Genomic DNA, 10,783 nt, shown 5'->3' on the forward strand with positions numbered 1-10,783 from the left:
CTTTTATGAATTTTGTTCAGTGGCGAGACACTTTAATGATACCTTGTTTCAAATGGCTGTTGTTAAAATAAAAGCCAAGACTGAAATAGAGAAAAAAAAATATCTAATAAGAGTAGAAATGAAGCTAATGTATTTCTTTATATTGACATGGCCAGTTTGACACCTGGCAGTGCACCTTGCAGAAGGCTTATTTACCCAGTGCTTCTTATCAGTGAGCTGACCTGATTTCTACTGTGATCACCCTTCAAAGATCAAAGCAGGATTAATGTAATTGCTCAACGCCTAACACTGCACATCTCATAGCGCCTGTGACTTATGTCCTATAAAGAATGTATGGCATCGGCTAATGGTGAACAGCGGGGAAATTGAAACCCGGAGTGGCAATTACGTAAGATCACTTGCTTTATGCGAGATGTAGTTTGAAAATATGTGGTCCAAGGGGTATATTTACAAAGGCTTATTCCGAGGGCAACTACAAATTATCTTTCTGGGAGCATTTAATAGTGACAAATTGACTGCATTATCTGATTGAATAAAACATCATATGTTAAAAGAAAACACACACAAAAAAAAAACAAATAAGAAAACAAAGTTTAATTTAGACCAATATTTGTTATTTTCATGATAACGAAGGCAATATTATATCAATATGTGCAGCTTGGAGGAGAGAAGAAAAAGAGGAGATACGATAGAAACATTTAAATACTTAAAGAGATTTAACAAAGTACCGGATGGAAGTTTATTTCAAAGGAAGGGAAGTGTTAGAACAAGAAAAAGGGGGTCAAGGCTTAGATCTAATGTAAGGAAGTTTGTCTTTATGAACAGGGTGGTAGATAAGAGGAACAGGCTCCAAGTAGAGGTGGTAGAAGTTAACACAGTAAGGGAATTTAAATATACATGGCATACGCATATGGCTATTCTAAATCTCCCTGCTCAGAAGGGTCTCATGCTTGAGCTGGAATCGTTACAGAAAAAAATCTCCATTAGCATATTAGGTTTGTGACTCAAATTTTCCCTGCACAATGGAACTATCAATGTTTCCGCCTCTTGTGAGCCTCATCAGTCAGACACAGTTGGTATACTTCTTAGCACTTTGAGCAAGGAGATCCATGTCTATACTCGCCTTTTTTGGGCCATCCTAAATATACAGGAATGGAATGGGGATATATATAGTATAAATGTGTATATATATATATATATATATATACTGTACATATATACATATATATATATATAAATATATATATATATATATATATATATATATATATATATATATATACAGTATATATTAGAAAGCCACCTTTCTAATGATGGGTATATGATGGGAGCAAGCATCTTTACTATCTTTACTTCCTGTTGTCATGATCTCTGCGTTTAATCCTCCCCATTAAGTTATCTCTCCCCTATTGTTAAGATGGTAATTGTTGCTGAGGAGCCTTTGTAATTGGGTAGCGAGGAGAAGGACCTGAAAATTGATTAGTTCCTGTTAGTTCTGACGATTTAAAACAATGATTTCCGCTTCTTTCAGAGAATATTTCAAACTAAATATGTCCAAAACAATTCCACTTACTAACAATAAAAAGGCACAAGCTATAGGTAGTTTTGATAAATGTATAAAATGAGCTGAGACAGCCTCCGTATAATGTGGCTTCATAAAAGTCATAAAAGTGAGAACTTTGGAAGAATTTGTTTCTGTACGGGACATACCGATTCCCGACCTTCACAACATTTTAACTTTTTTACATGGAATCAAAACATGAAAGATAATATATGTTAAATGTCGCAGGGTTGCTTGAAAACACCTTGTTAGCAGCAGGATTAAGGTCTGGATAAATCCCAGAGGCAGGGAAGCTTTGACTTGTACATTTTATTTTTTTAGTTAACATTTTGTGGAATTTATCGCAACCGAGTTTGCATCATCTGCCTTGCATACAGCGAGGCAAGTTCCAATGCCAACTTCAGTCTAATTATGTCCACTTCAACACGGGTCAACTTGGGTAGACTGACCAGATTTTCTTATATGTAATTATATCAGTAATTTTGAAACCAAACATAGATGTAGAAGATTTTTGTGGCAAGCTTTCCCTACATGGTCTAATAATTGAAACATTTAACAACTGCCTTAATCTGTATTGTTGTCCACTCTCAGTCACACACCTTTTCATTGATACTAATTCCTAAAGTGCTATACAGCCCATACCTTACTGCCCAGAGCCCCCACACAGTATCTGAAAGTATTTCCATGCAGAAAAAGCAGTATTTACACCAACGATACAAACACAACCGCAAACTACTCTGCCGTGACAACAATGTTACCTGGAAATTTGTGCAGTTGTGTTCAAAGCTCCCAGCCTTAGCCCCCTAAACCGGAACCCAGGGCTCAGTGTATTGTAGTGACCTAATGTACATTGATGCATCTTTTTATTGAAATATAATTAGCTGGTTGCATGCTAATGTCCCTGCCTATTCCTGAAAAGTAGAGCAGATGTGTCACTGTTCCTGAGTCCTATATATATATATATATATATATATATATATATATATATTTATTTATTTTTTAAAGACCTTAATATCTAATGGTGTTTATGAACTTAACGTAAGCAATAAGGGCATGACTACTGACACCCACTGGAAGTTAACTTGAGGACAAGAGAGCCTCAACATTGTTTGGGAGCTCAGTGATGCCACCATGACATCACTGGCATAAAAAATGGAACACCCCTCAAACAAAAAAAATGGAAATAATAAAATTAAAAATATATTTTGTTCTAAAAAAGTACCCTTTAGCCTTTCTACCATAAGTAAAAAATTTTTTAAAAAAATACTACCCTCAAACCTCAAGTCAATAGTATTAAAAAATATGTAATATCTGGTAATATGTAAAGCATGGATGTGGTCCTCTGGGACATACAAAATATGTGTATGGGGTATGACTGTATATATATGTAAATATGTATATGGGGTACAATATTATTTTAAAAGAAGGCTGTGCTCCTCGATGAACAAAATCTGAAAAAGGGAGTCATGCTTTAACAAACATATGGTGAAAGGGACACCTTTGGTTATGAAAACCCCCAAGACGGAATGGGTTAAGCAGTGGCGACTCTAGAAACAATATATAGGGGGGGCACACAAGATACCACAGTCAAACTGGGGGGGGCATTCATGATTTCCAAAAGTAATGTGCTATGGAATTATACTTTTATTATTGGGCTAAAATAATACTTGATCATTCAACATGGGAAGCCTGAAGCCACAATTGAGTGCGACTAATCCTTGAAATAAATATTATAACACAATAAATAACTTTTCCACTAATTGATTTCAGGGCCTTGAACGTTTTGTCCCCTGAAGTCACTACAACTTCAGGAGGGCATTTTATCTCTGGATAAATATAAATTAAATAATTCCTACTGTAAGTTAAGTGCCAGGAAACAGATGACCAAACACACACACCAACACAGGCTCTGTCACACCTACACCCAGACACACACACCAGGACAGGCTCTGCCACACCAACAACCAAACACACACACACAAGGACAGGCTCTTCCACACAGACACCCACACACATCAGGACAGGCTCTGCCACACCCACATCCAAACACACACACACACCAGGACAGGCTCTGACACACTGACACCCAAACACGCACCCTAGGACAGGCTCTGCCACACTGACAACCGAACACACACACCAGGACAGGCTCTGCTACACCAACACCCAAACACACACCAGGACAGGCTCTGCCACACCAACACCTATACACATACACCCGAGGACAGGCTCTGCTACACTGATAACCAAAAACACACAAACAGCAGGACACAGTCTACGTCACAGACGTCTACATCAGGATGGATTTTTCACACTGCATTGTCATTTATACCCCCCTTAGTGTTTTTGCCCCCTGTGTATTGATGCCCCTGCTGCCCATATATATTAATATTAGCCCCAGTTGCTGATAGCAGGTATAGATCAACACATTAGCACACAAACCAAGCTTTGCATGTATAGATCAACTGAAATTCACTTGTGATCTCAGTACTGATGGTATATATCAAATAAAGAGAACCAGACATTCAAATCCTGTATTTGCAGGTATACAATAGTATATATTAAATGTAGCATTGCAGGTATAGATCAAATAAATACATGGAAACAGCATTGCAGGTATTAATCAACTGAATAAGATATACAAACACTCTATTTGCAGGTATACATAAATAATGTATGGAAATATATAGATATGGATCTACAGAATAATGCAAAAACCCAGCTTTGCAGGTATAGATCAATTGGAATTCACAAAAAACACGTCATTAAAAGGATATATTTAAAACCCCCTAAATTACAGGCATAGATCACAGGTTGCACACCCCAAAGCCAGCCCTGGCGTCCACACTGCCCACACAGCAATCACACTCCTATCATACCCAGGCAACCAGTAAATGCTGGTACCTAGGCATGATGGGACTGTGCTTGCTGTGATTGCTGTTAGCAATCACACTCCTATCATGCCAGGTCAGCCAGTACATGCTGGTACAGGGTGGCTGTAAGTGATGTGTAGACCCCATACTGCTGGCAGCATCAATACACAAGGGGGGCAGCTAGCTAGGTTTCAGCATGTACTGGCTGACTTGGCATGATAGGAGTGTGATTGCTAACAGCAATCAAAGTCCCATCATACCTAGGTTCCAGCACTTACACATCCAACCAGTAAATGCTGGAACCTAGGCATGATGGGACTGTGATTGCTGTTAGCAATCATACTCCTATCATGCCAAGTCAGCCAGTACATGCTGGTACAGGGTGGCTGTAAGTGATGTGCAGACCCCATACTGCTGGCAACATCAATACACAAGAGGGGCAGCTAGCAAGGTTTCAGCATGTACTGGCTGACTTGGAATGATAGGAGTGTGATTGCTAACAGCAATCACAGTCCCATCATTCCTAGGTTCCAGCACTTACACATCCATGCTACCACACACACACTCATTCATTCATATACTCATTCATTCACAGATTAATTCCCTCAATCACGCATACTCATTCAAACACCCTCCCCACCCCCTTACCTGCACTGCAGCTCCTCGATGCCGCTCACAGACTTCAGCAGGGGGCACGGCCTCCCTCTGCGTTCTCTGGTACTGCACAGAGGAAGCAGGACTGGAGCAGAGTCATGTGATGTCACGTGAACTCTGCTAGGTTCCGCTTCCTCTATGCAGTACAGAAGACCCTCCCACAGGTAAGTAGCAGGGCTCGAGGTACGGCCCGCGTAAGATCGGTTGCCCTGGCTGCCGATCTTACGCTGGCCGCACCCTCTCTTTCCTCCGCATTAAAAAAAAAATGATAATAAAAAAAAAGACGGGATTTAAAGTCGCATTCCAAATTCGGCAGGGGGGCAACAGGGGGGCAAGGATTAAACAATTGCCCCCCCTGTAGCGATGCCACTGGTTAAGTAAGGGTGGAATATATTTGTCCTGACCCGTATTTAGCTATGGTGTGGAAATTCTTAATACTCTCATTCAGGGTTGCTTGTTACCCTCAAGAAAAAGCAAGTTATACCCCAAATGTTCCTTACAAAGAGATTTTTGATTTGTAAGAATCATCATCCCATTCTGCGCTCTTTATAGTAGTATTATATTATAGTATTATGTATTATAGTATTATATATATATATATTCATGTATTAAAGCTACATTTAGCTTTGTTTTTTTTGTTTACCAATCAGCATTATTGTCTTGAAGATATCTAAAAATGTTTACATTTAAAGTATCCCAGGAAGCTGCAGCGTGAAGGTGGTGTTACAAGCATATCTAGCAAATTTCCTGTCTAGACGTTCTCTCTCTTCTCTTCGCCAGCCTTCACAAAGGCTGCCTGAGCCAATCAAGTCCAATCAATAACATAACAAAAGGTGAGGAATATCTTAATGGAGAGGAATAATCATGTTGATCCTGACAACAGGAAGTTAAGATGGGTGTTCCCATGTCGTAAACATTACGTGGTTTCGTAATATTGTTCATTTAAATCGGTCAACACTGTGGGATCTCATGATCTGCATTATTATTCCTCCTGATTAAGTTATCTATCTCCAAGTGTTACATTTCTAACTGATTAGCTAATACTGGCCTGCCAAATTAAACTACAGATCACAGCTTCGGTGGGCTTAGTTTGTAAACTAAATAACTCCACAACGATGGTACCAATTGTCAAACAGCATAGTTAATAGTAGTTTTAATAAAGATTTCATGGTGTTCTCAAGAACGTATTCAGGCCTAGGCCAACTTGGCTTATGACGGCAGATCCAGGGGACTGTGGTCCCCTTGCTGCAGAAAAGGGATCCTCAGGTTCCCTGCAATGCCACTATTCAATGGACCAGTTAAAAGGGTGATCACTGATCTGCCCACCAGCCCATTAACCCTGATAGTCCTCCATAATTGCCTTCCATTCAGGGTCGACCGGAGGCGCTACCTTGGGCACTAAAGGTAAATTCATCATAGGGTTGCATTAAAAAATTGTGTGGGGTAAGTTGTATTAGTACACAAACAGATGTAGTAGCATGATGACTTTGTTTGCAGTTATATATTTTTTTTTCATTATGAGTTTTGGAAATAAGAATACTTTACCTTTAAGGGGAAACAGACATTTCACAAGATTTGTCATTTTTTTCATCTTGCAAAAATGTGTAATTTGTCTCAAATTACAGATTCGGCAGATTCATAGTAAAACTACAAGGTCCAAGAGATCCTAACTTGATAGATAAGATTAGAATTCAAACAAACTGTAGTCTTTACTTGAAAAATTAGCATGTCCTACTGACACTCCTTCATCTTAAACATGACTTGAAAGGGAGGCTTCTGTCACTTTATAGCATATAGAGTTTCTGCCTTCAGGGGTTAAACTGAAAAAAAAAAGTCTGTCCCACAAAAATAAGAAAACAGCCAAAGTGATTACCCGATCGATTCTATTATGACAATCACTATGGCTTATGTGAAAGTCTGGTAATATTTTAACTTTTTAAATCCCAGAAGGGTGGTACGCACTGTGAATCAAATGCATTACTCGTCCCCTCTGGCACTTACAAAGTTAATTCCGCTTGTTTCCACCCAGTTTTTCAGATGCATGACTTTGAGAATTAAACCTCAAAGGCTCCATGAATTAAACCTCTGGGTGTTTTCAGTTTCACAGGAACAAGGTAGGGACAGAAGTGACAAAAAAAAGTTACACTTCAATTTATAGAAAATGTAGCATGTCATATAAATATTAGTGTCCGAAATCTTGCTGTGCTTTGGCCTAGCCCAACAGGGAAGCGTGATAACAGTGTATATCAAGGCTTCCAAACTTTGAAACAAACATGGCTCAAAGGTCATTTATTAAGGAGAACAAGAAAATGGACTTTCAAATATAACCTATGTACAATGATATACCTACTGGGGCATCTCCAATCACCCACAGGTGGCCCCAGGTGGACAGACTGCTGCCTCTCTCAGTATATGCCATATCCTACATCAACTTGACTTGAATGAGCCAAAACCAATGGGACCAAAATGGTTCATATTCCAGGAATGTTGTTTGTAAAAAAGAAGGAGACAGACGTATATCAAACAATTTCACTTTAATGTTGTCTACAGTTTAAAATAACCAGAAATAATATAAAATCATGCAGCCATCTTACGTTAATTTACGTTCATTTCTATCAAGACCAAGGGACATTGTGGGAAACTGAACAGAAGTAACAGTAACGCCAAGCTAATGAACTCTTCCTTATGGAAAACTTTATGGGAGAATTAGTATTTTTTGCTGATACATCTGACTAAATGATTACTACCCACATGCTTTTGTTGTAACCTTTTTCGAAGAATGAACTTTATGGTATGTCGTAGAGGAATGTTACGCAATATCCTCAGAAAGGTCTTATTTACCGAATCCATGATCCTGCCTGATTATGGTGGGCATTGCCGAAGCTCTAAGCGGCTTACATGGCAACCAGGTTGATAATAACTTAATTGCCGTTGCAAAGCATGGTACCATTTGCAGCATGTGAAAGAGAATTGACATAATGGCAAAATGTGGGGTAATTATGTGTCAAGATTGCCTCACAATTATCAAAAAATCCATTAGTTTATAGTTTTGCTGTTTTATTAAACAAAAAGCAATAGTTTTGTTTTAGGGATTGCCAGAATGTTACCTTTAGAAATAACCCATTAATGGTGTCATTAAAAAAAGAAAAGCTAAAATATACTTTATGTTTATGTCTTTAAAAAAAATAATGTTACCCTTTCACAACATTTCAATTATCTGTCCTGTATGATGTACACGTATAAAAGCATATAGTAATACCTTATTTTGTTAGACATTAAAGTTTAAGCAGAGGATTTGGATTGTTAGAATTACTTAGCACAATTTTCTGACTTAAATTTTGCCCATTTTTAAAAAACAAAACTGGGGCATTTTGAATAATTCAATTCTTTATCCTACCAAGCAGGGATGGTTCTGGAACACCTGAGCTACAGCATGGATAAATCTATTTCAATCACTTCTGTCTTGAATTTTATTTAAAACCAGATGCCCCATCACATGACTGCACTGGCAGAGCTACCATTCAGCTGAATAACAGAGAGGAGCCTCAGCGTGCACATAGACATCATGTGATGTCTCTATGCAGACGCATTGCTGCGCATGTCCCTATCCAGGAGATCACCACTGAGCAGTGCTGGATTCTCGCACAAGGCAAGCCTTGGCAAGAATAATACACAATAGAAGAGTGTGTCTGTGTACTGTATAGGTGAGGCTACCACAGCATCAACTGTATTGATCAACAAAGTTGACAGTGCCTACTCTGCATATCATTCTGATAATACCATGCCCCATTGGAATGGGTGGGGCCAATGGCGTTACCTGCTCCCTTCTTGCAGGAGAACCTCACTGGGTTGACCTATTATACAGCATAGTGAAGTCATGGAGCCAGCTTGGTACAGACACACATTCACACGACTGTGCTGTGCGCCCACCTCCCAGGGCAGACTGGCTCTGTGTAACATGTTATACTTTAAGTAGTCATGCCGCCCCATATCTTCCATGCAATCACCTGGGTTAGTAAACATGTAAGGCTGCTTAGATGTTATTAACACTCTGTTTTAGTATCAGAATGGAAATGCTTCGAAATTCATGTAGTGGTGTATTTTGGAAGCAGGTATCATCCTTGCTGTTGATCACCGCACAGCTGGATCACAATGGTGGAACCCCCTCCTACAGGGTAAATACAAGGACAGCTTATAATTTGATCATAATGAGGGTAGAGCCCTCATAGATACAGCCCTACATACATGTAAGATACCTGGTGCTCCTGACAAAATAGGTAACTTAATGGAAATATTGCATAATGTAAATTCTATGTTATTTTTGAGATTAAATCATTATCAGAGAGAAATAAGATGTTTTTTCTTTCTTTATTGGTAAAGGGTAATTGACTTTTAGAATTTTTTTTTTTCCTGTAAATATACTTGTGTCTGGCAGTTTGCTGTACAGAAAATGTTACCGTGTCTTAAACATTTTTTTTAAACTTTCAGCAAGAATGTGAAATTCATTAGTATAGTTTTTAATACACTGGTATCACACGCCAGGTTATACCATACAAATAAGGTGCAAAAGTACAAAGTACATGATCAAACTCATGGGATAGTTTGTACATGGACTGCAGATACATTTTTTTGTAATCCAAGAGCAAAAGCAACAAGCCAATGCTACCTTAGGAACATAGAATTCAACAGCAGATAAGAGCCATTCGGCCCATCTAGTCTGCCCACTTTTCCTGATGTAAAGACCTTAATCAGTCCTTGTTTTTATCTTAGAGTCATACGCCTGTGCCATGCATGTTTAAATTACCTCACTATAGTCATCATGCAAGACTCAAGTAGTATGTGTTTGTAAGGTCACAGTTATGCCAGTTATTGGTGAAATACAGAATTTAATGAAGAACTGTTAGATTTGGTATCTGGGCACATGCTGATAATCACAGAGGAAATAAAAATTGCTGGCATTATGTTTTTCAAGTGACATTTGAAAACTGACATTTTAGTGGCTCAGACAGAAAATCATGTCTGCAGGACTGTGGGCTGCAATGTTTACTATCAATAAACAAACCTTTGGCTTTGCCAATGAATCAATACCAACAACTCTGTATTATATTTTTATCACGCGCAATCTTGTTGCTTTGTTAATTTACATCAACAGTTTGATTCATAAACCAAGGACAACTGGAAATGTCAGCTGCTAGGGTTTCCTACCATAATGCTCAGGCGCCGTTAATTTCAAATTATTTTGGTATTATTATTGTACATTACATTGCTTTGACTTAAGGATGTCTAGATAACCTGGGGGATGATACATGATGTGGTCTAGGACTCCCAACTTATCCAGTTAGCTAAACCATGTGTAACTTACTAACTTGAATATAACCCTTTTTTCACACGTTCAGAACTGAGCCAATTTGCTAGCAGAGGCAGGAGCTCAATGATGCAGTAATAGTGCGGTTGCTCACACATTGTGTGAACGGCTATGGAGACAGGCTCAAGGAAAGGCAAGCATATGTTATAGTGAGTGTGTGTCGGTGTAGGTGTGTGTTAGTTACAGGGGCAAGGGGGTCACTTGGCTTTAGTGACAGATTTGTGGTAACCTATATTTGGGCAAATATATTTAGCTTTATTCTCTAATTTATTTAACATCAAGTAACATGTTGAAATATATTGTTTTGAGTTTTAAAATGGTTATAGTTTT

The sequence above is a fragment of the Sceloporus occidentalis genome, unplaced genomic scaffold (genome assembly GCF_023333645.1).
Source record: "Sceloporus occidentalis isolate IW3139 unplaced genomic scaffold, rSceOcc1.0.p SCAF_113, whole genome shotgun sequence".
In the NCBI taxonomy this organism is placed as follows: domain Eukaryota; kingdom Metazoa; phylum Chordata; class Lepidosauria; order Squamata; family Phrynosomatidae; genus Sceloporus; species Sceloporus occidentalis.